Here is a 5,761-nt window from a genome sequence, read left to right as displayed (position 1 = left end):
GTTGCTGAGTACGATTTTTTTTTATTAAAAAAAGGTTGCTTTTGATATTTCACACCAGCATTTCCAAGAGAATGGGAGCGTCCGTAATTGGTCAAACCTGCTGCCTGCGAGCACCTGGGGCCGTGTATTAACGAGCAAATGTTTGCATGCATAGTGGAGTTGTTTCTGACCAAACAAGGACATGCTGACTAAATATTGACAGCACAGAAATGTGAGAGGCATTCAAATCCTGATGGATTTGTCGCTCATCTTTTGTTATTGTCTTCATGCGTCAGACAAAATAGACAAAAGAAGCACGCTGTTCTTCGGGTGGGGAGATGGGAATTTATGGGGGGGGGGGGGTGTCGATCAGCGAAAGTCACTACCTCTAGTATTCCTTGTGTCCCACGTGACATGAAAAGCTTCTTAATTGTAATCAGGGCTATGTATGGCACGTGGAAAGTGTCAATCAGTCAGACGCGTGCGGCGTGAGATGAGAATTTGTTTTTGAATGAGGGAGATTTGTAAACATGGGAGAGGCAGTATTACATGGTGGGTTGCGAGGACTGGAGTATGTACAAGAATAACCTGGTCTAGGCCGCACTGGTTAGTGCTGGGAAGCAAATGCCCCGATGCCCAATACAATATTTAAATGTCTTGTCTATAGAACGTGCAACCGATCGTATTATTGAAACCCGTTCACGTTAGAACGTAACTACATTGGAATATATACAAACAAATCTGGGAGAGGGATGGTTTGAGTCAGACTTGTCACCACACTCCCTTGGCAGATGGAGTAGGGAATGAACACGCTCGTGCTGTTACAGCATAGCTCCGATGTGTTTTCGGGTCATTAACTTTTAATTCGGCATCATGCACGACGTTTCACTCCCAAGTCCTGCGAGCTTCAGAAACAACTGTAATATTCTTCAAGAACTGAAATTAAATATTCAGTTTCTGCAGACGCGTACGTGGCTCGGGGAGTAAATCGTCAAATGATCCAAACCAGAAAACACACCGGAGTAAATTCACAGTTTTACACGTGTGTGTGTGTAAAGCCTGTCCTTGCGACTGAAGGAACAATGAATACATTTTGATTTAAAGCTTTCGTGACTGCAGTGATTCATATTCTTGATTCTTTCGGTAAAGTCACGTTGAACGGAAACAATAAAATAATAAAATATATATAAACCAATAAAATTCTCACGACGTTTCGACTGCAACACAAGCAGTCATCATCAGGTGTGAAAACCAACGGCAGGAACATTTGAAAGAAGTGGCGGTTTGTATTTATTTATTTTTAAACGTTAGCACCACGGATAGCGATTTGACAGTTTGTTTAGATGGACGAGTCCATCTATGTTCGGAAAAGAGGAGGGGGGAGACGAAAAATTAATGTGTGCTGTCTGAAAGCCACCTTAAGCGTGAACAATCAATTAAGACCCGAAATGGTTTATCAAATCCTTCCAATGATTGCTAAGCCAGAATCCATCTTCTCGGTTGAAATTGTCTCTGTGTTTGTATATTTGGATAGCCTCATGAACGAATCTCTCATGGTAGCCAGATGGCTTGCAAAGAACCTCTGTCTTGTAGAAGTCAATGTCATGTGAGTCTACTGAATTATAAGAGTGATCTGCCACGGCCGAGGTGTTGGTCCTACCGTGTTTAAGGTCTGCTTTGTGTTCACGAATGCGGTCCGAGACATGGCGTTTGGTTTCTACAATGTAACTACTACCACAGAGGCAACTTAGTTTGTAGACACCAGGGTACTGTATGTCCGGAATCACATCTTTTACAGACGGAACCAGATCACGGATTTTATGTAATGTGTTGAAACGGACCTGGATCTTGTGTTTATTCAAGATTGAGGTACCCCCCCTGGTGAGATACTGCTTAACCAATACATACTTCACTTGGAATGGAACTTTCTACAAACAAACTGAGGGCACCCCAATGGGCTCCCTCCGATCTCCGGTTATAGCCAACATTTTCATGGGGAAATTTGAGACTGACGTGGATGACACTTGTCATCTGGCCACATGGCCAGCCTGCTCTAGACCAATTCTTCGACCACATCAATTCCATACACCCAGCCATCAGATTTACCATGGAAGTCGAAAAAGATGGCAAGCTACCTTTTTTGGATGTCCTAATAAAAAAAGAGACCTGATGGTTCAATGAGCCACTCTGTCTACAGGAAAGCTACCCATACGGATGCTTACCTGAAACCGGATTCCCACCGCCATCCATCACGGAAGAATTCTCTCATCAAGACTCTGCACCATAGAGCCCAATGCATATCCGATCAGGAACACATAGGCAGTGAACTCAAGCACGTACACCAAGCTCTTAAGGCTAATGGTTACTCCGACTATACAATCTGCAAAGCTATCACTCAAACCATGAAGAAGAACCCTCTTGAGGAGCCTTTCAAAACCATCACTTTACCCTACATTACGAGAATCACAAAAAAGATCTCAAAAATCTTGAATAAACACAAGATTCAGGTCTGTTTCAACACATGACATAAAATCTGTGATCTGGTTCCGTCCGTAAATATGTGATTCCGGACATACAGTACCCTGGTGTCTACAAACTAAGTTGCCTCTGTGGTAGTAGTTACATTGGAGAAACCAAACGCCATGTCTCGGACCGCATTCGTGAACACAAAGCAGACCTTAAACACGGTAGGACCAACACCTCGGCCGTGGCAGATCACTCTTATAATTCAGTAGGCTCACATGACATTGACTTCTCCAAGACAGAGGTTCTTTGCAAGCCATCTGGCTACCATGAGAGATTCGTTCATGAGGCTATCCACATATACAAACACAGAGACAATTTCAACCGAGAAGATGGATTCTGGCTTAGCAATCATTGGAAGGATTTGATAAACCATTTCGGGTCTTAATTGATTGTTCACGCTTACGGTGGCTTTCAGACAGCATACATTAATTTTTCGTCTCCCCCCTCCTCTTTTCGAAAACATAGATGGACTCGTCCATCTAAATAAACTGTCAAATCGCTATCCGTGGTGCTAACGTTTAAAAATAAATACAAACCGCCACTTCTTTCAAATGTTCTTGCCGTTGGTTTTCACACCTGATGATGACTGCTTGTGTTGCAGTCGAAACGTCGTGATAATTTTACTGTTTTATATATTTTATATTATTTTATTGTTTCCCTTCAACGTGACTTTACCGAAAGAACCAAGAATATGAACAACGAATACTTTATTTTGTTGATTGCGACATCCTCGGTGGGGGGTGACATCCTCGCGGCACGTCGTAACAGCAGCAGTCAGCAGCTTTTAGCAAACAGTGGCAGAGTGCCGCTGGCCTTTGTAATTGTCCGCATATCGGCAAGGCAGTGGATGTGTGTGTGTGTACTCTTTGGTTCTATTCGGTAAAGTCACGTAGGTAAAAAATAAAACAACAAAAATCACATTGAATGTGTGTGTGTCTTTTCCGTCTGTTCACGTCCACACCACAAAAGACGACTGTCGGAATGCTCCAACGAAGTGTGCCCATCTCAATGGGCGACAAGTCTTAGAAAACACCGATTTAATCAGGGAGGCAAGGGGAGCGGGGTGCAATTTTAAACAAACGAGATGTTGCAGTCGTATTGACAATGCTTTGTTGGTGAGATCACACCGTCAATTACGCGCACAATCTGGTCGCAACCCTGGTTTGCGAAAACAATTTGACGCCGCCCAGTAGGCTTACAAATTGACTGTTTTGAATATTTTGATTTAAAGCTTTCGTGACTGCAGTAATTCATATTCTTAGCTCTTTCGGTAAAGTCACGTTGAAGGGAAACAATAAAATATATATAAAACAATAAAAATTCTCACGACGTTTCGACCATAACACAAACGGTCATCATCAGGTGTGAAAACCAACGCCACTTCTTTTAAATGTTTCTTGCCGTTGGTTTTCACACCTGATGATGACCGTTTGTGTTATGGTCGAAACGTCGTGAGAATTTTTATTGTTTTATATATATTTTATTATTTTATCGTTTCCCTTCAACGTGACTTTACCGAAAGAACCAAGAATATGTTTTGAATATTGTTGGGACATCAGTTCTCAGCTCCCGATCTACCTAATTATTGTCATGGTGTACGAACTCGCACTCACTTTCGACGAAGCAGGATTTCATAGCACGTGTGTGCTATTGAGGCGATTGCCCGAAACGTCGCCAAATATAATTTTAAGCAAGGCCGTAGCCATGGAGTCAACATTGGGGGGGGACCAAATCTTCCAGGGGGTCTGGGGGTCCCCCCCCCCCCCAGAAAAAAAATCTAAATTTGAAAACGAATTTCCTGCCTAAAATCTAAAAAAAAAATCACTAACACATAGGATGGACTTTTTAAAATTGTTTTTTTACAATATTGTCTAATAGTGTATTGTATTATATTGCTCTGTTTTTTCCTTTCCATTTTACTTTTTCTTGTTTCATTGTATGTAATAGCAGAGATTAGGGATTACTAAAGTACAACCACAATCATATAAACAGAAATCTATTTTTATAGCAATATACGGGGGGGGGGGGGCATTTTGAGCATATTTGAATATAGGGGGGATGTGTGTCCCCCAATATAAATTACAATTACGGCCTTGATTTTTAGGCAGTATTATTGACGAATGTATTGAGTTTTTCTGTAGTATGTGTTTGTGCACCACTGCGAAAGCAGTCTCGCAAAACGAGATATTACATTGGCAAGATCGTGTCAGCTGGCGACTGTTCATGGCTGGGCTTCTTCTTTACCTGGGGGTGCGAGATGCCCTTTCTGCGGGTGCGAGACATGGCCAGATTTTTGCAGAAGGCAATAATCGAAAACACAAATCAAGCACGGGCGCGTAAGTATACCTACTTTGTTTAATCAAACCCCTATGTATTTATTCAAATTAAATATATATTTTTAACTTTTTAGAACCAAAGGGGTGCAAGGCTGCATTCAAATGTTTATGAACCACTGGCTTAGGGAGTCCATCCAGCAGTGGATTTATCATGTTGGATGATGATGCACCTCCCCTCATTTTAAATATTTGATCTCGTTAACACACACAATAAAACAACCAACACTTTATTTTCATGTCACCTGCCCGCAGATTCCATACCTGGCAACCCCTTATCAGTGCCCTACCTTATTACAGACCAATTCAGACCTTATTGATCACTCCGTGCCCTTATAAATCTCAACGTTCATCCTACAAAGTCCCATCACAAGGGAGAAACACAAAAACAAAACTGCTTTATGTATACATTTTGATCATTGGTGTCAATAATGCTACTTTCGCTTACTGTCTGTGATATTGTAAGCCGATGCTGCTACTTGCTGGATATGTGGATGTACACACGTTGTAAATGTACAACAATTAACGCAGACATTTATTCAGGGTCGAGTAATACACTATAATTCATGTACGTCCCAATCCTGTTTGAAACAAATTTCAGGGAATCCTCAACATAAATTATTGACATAATCATTGCCCATCGATAATTCTGACTTTGTTTTTGTATTTGGCCGTATAATTATTGTGTTGTTTGCCCCTATCGAAACGGCTGTACGCCGTATGGACCTGAAAACTCAATTTACCCGTGCCAAAGGGGGTACCCCGAGGCATATAAACCCGTAGGGGTTGACGCGGCATGAGGCTCTGCCCACCCATCTCTGGCGAGCACCACGCCTCTCTACCCCGAACACTCACGCGGTGGTGGTGGTGGGTGGTGGTGGGTAGGAGTGGTAGTGGGGGTGGTGGTGGGTGGTGGTGGGGGG

The sequence above is a fragment of the Petromyzon marinus genome, chromosome 20 (genome assembly GCF_048934315.1).
Source record: "Petromyzon marinus isolate PM22_M1 ecotype Great Lakes invasive population chromosome 20, UKy_Petmar_22M1.pri1.0, whole genome shotgun sequence".
Classification (NCBI taxonomy): Eukaryota; Metazoa; Chordata; class Hyperoartia; order Petromyzontiformes; family Petromyzontidae; genus Petromyzon; species Petromyzon marinus.
The sequence above is the reverse complement of the archived record's forward strand: the minus strand, read 5'-3'. Positions refer to the sequence as shown.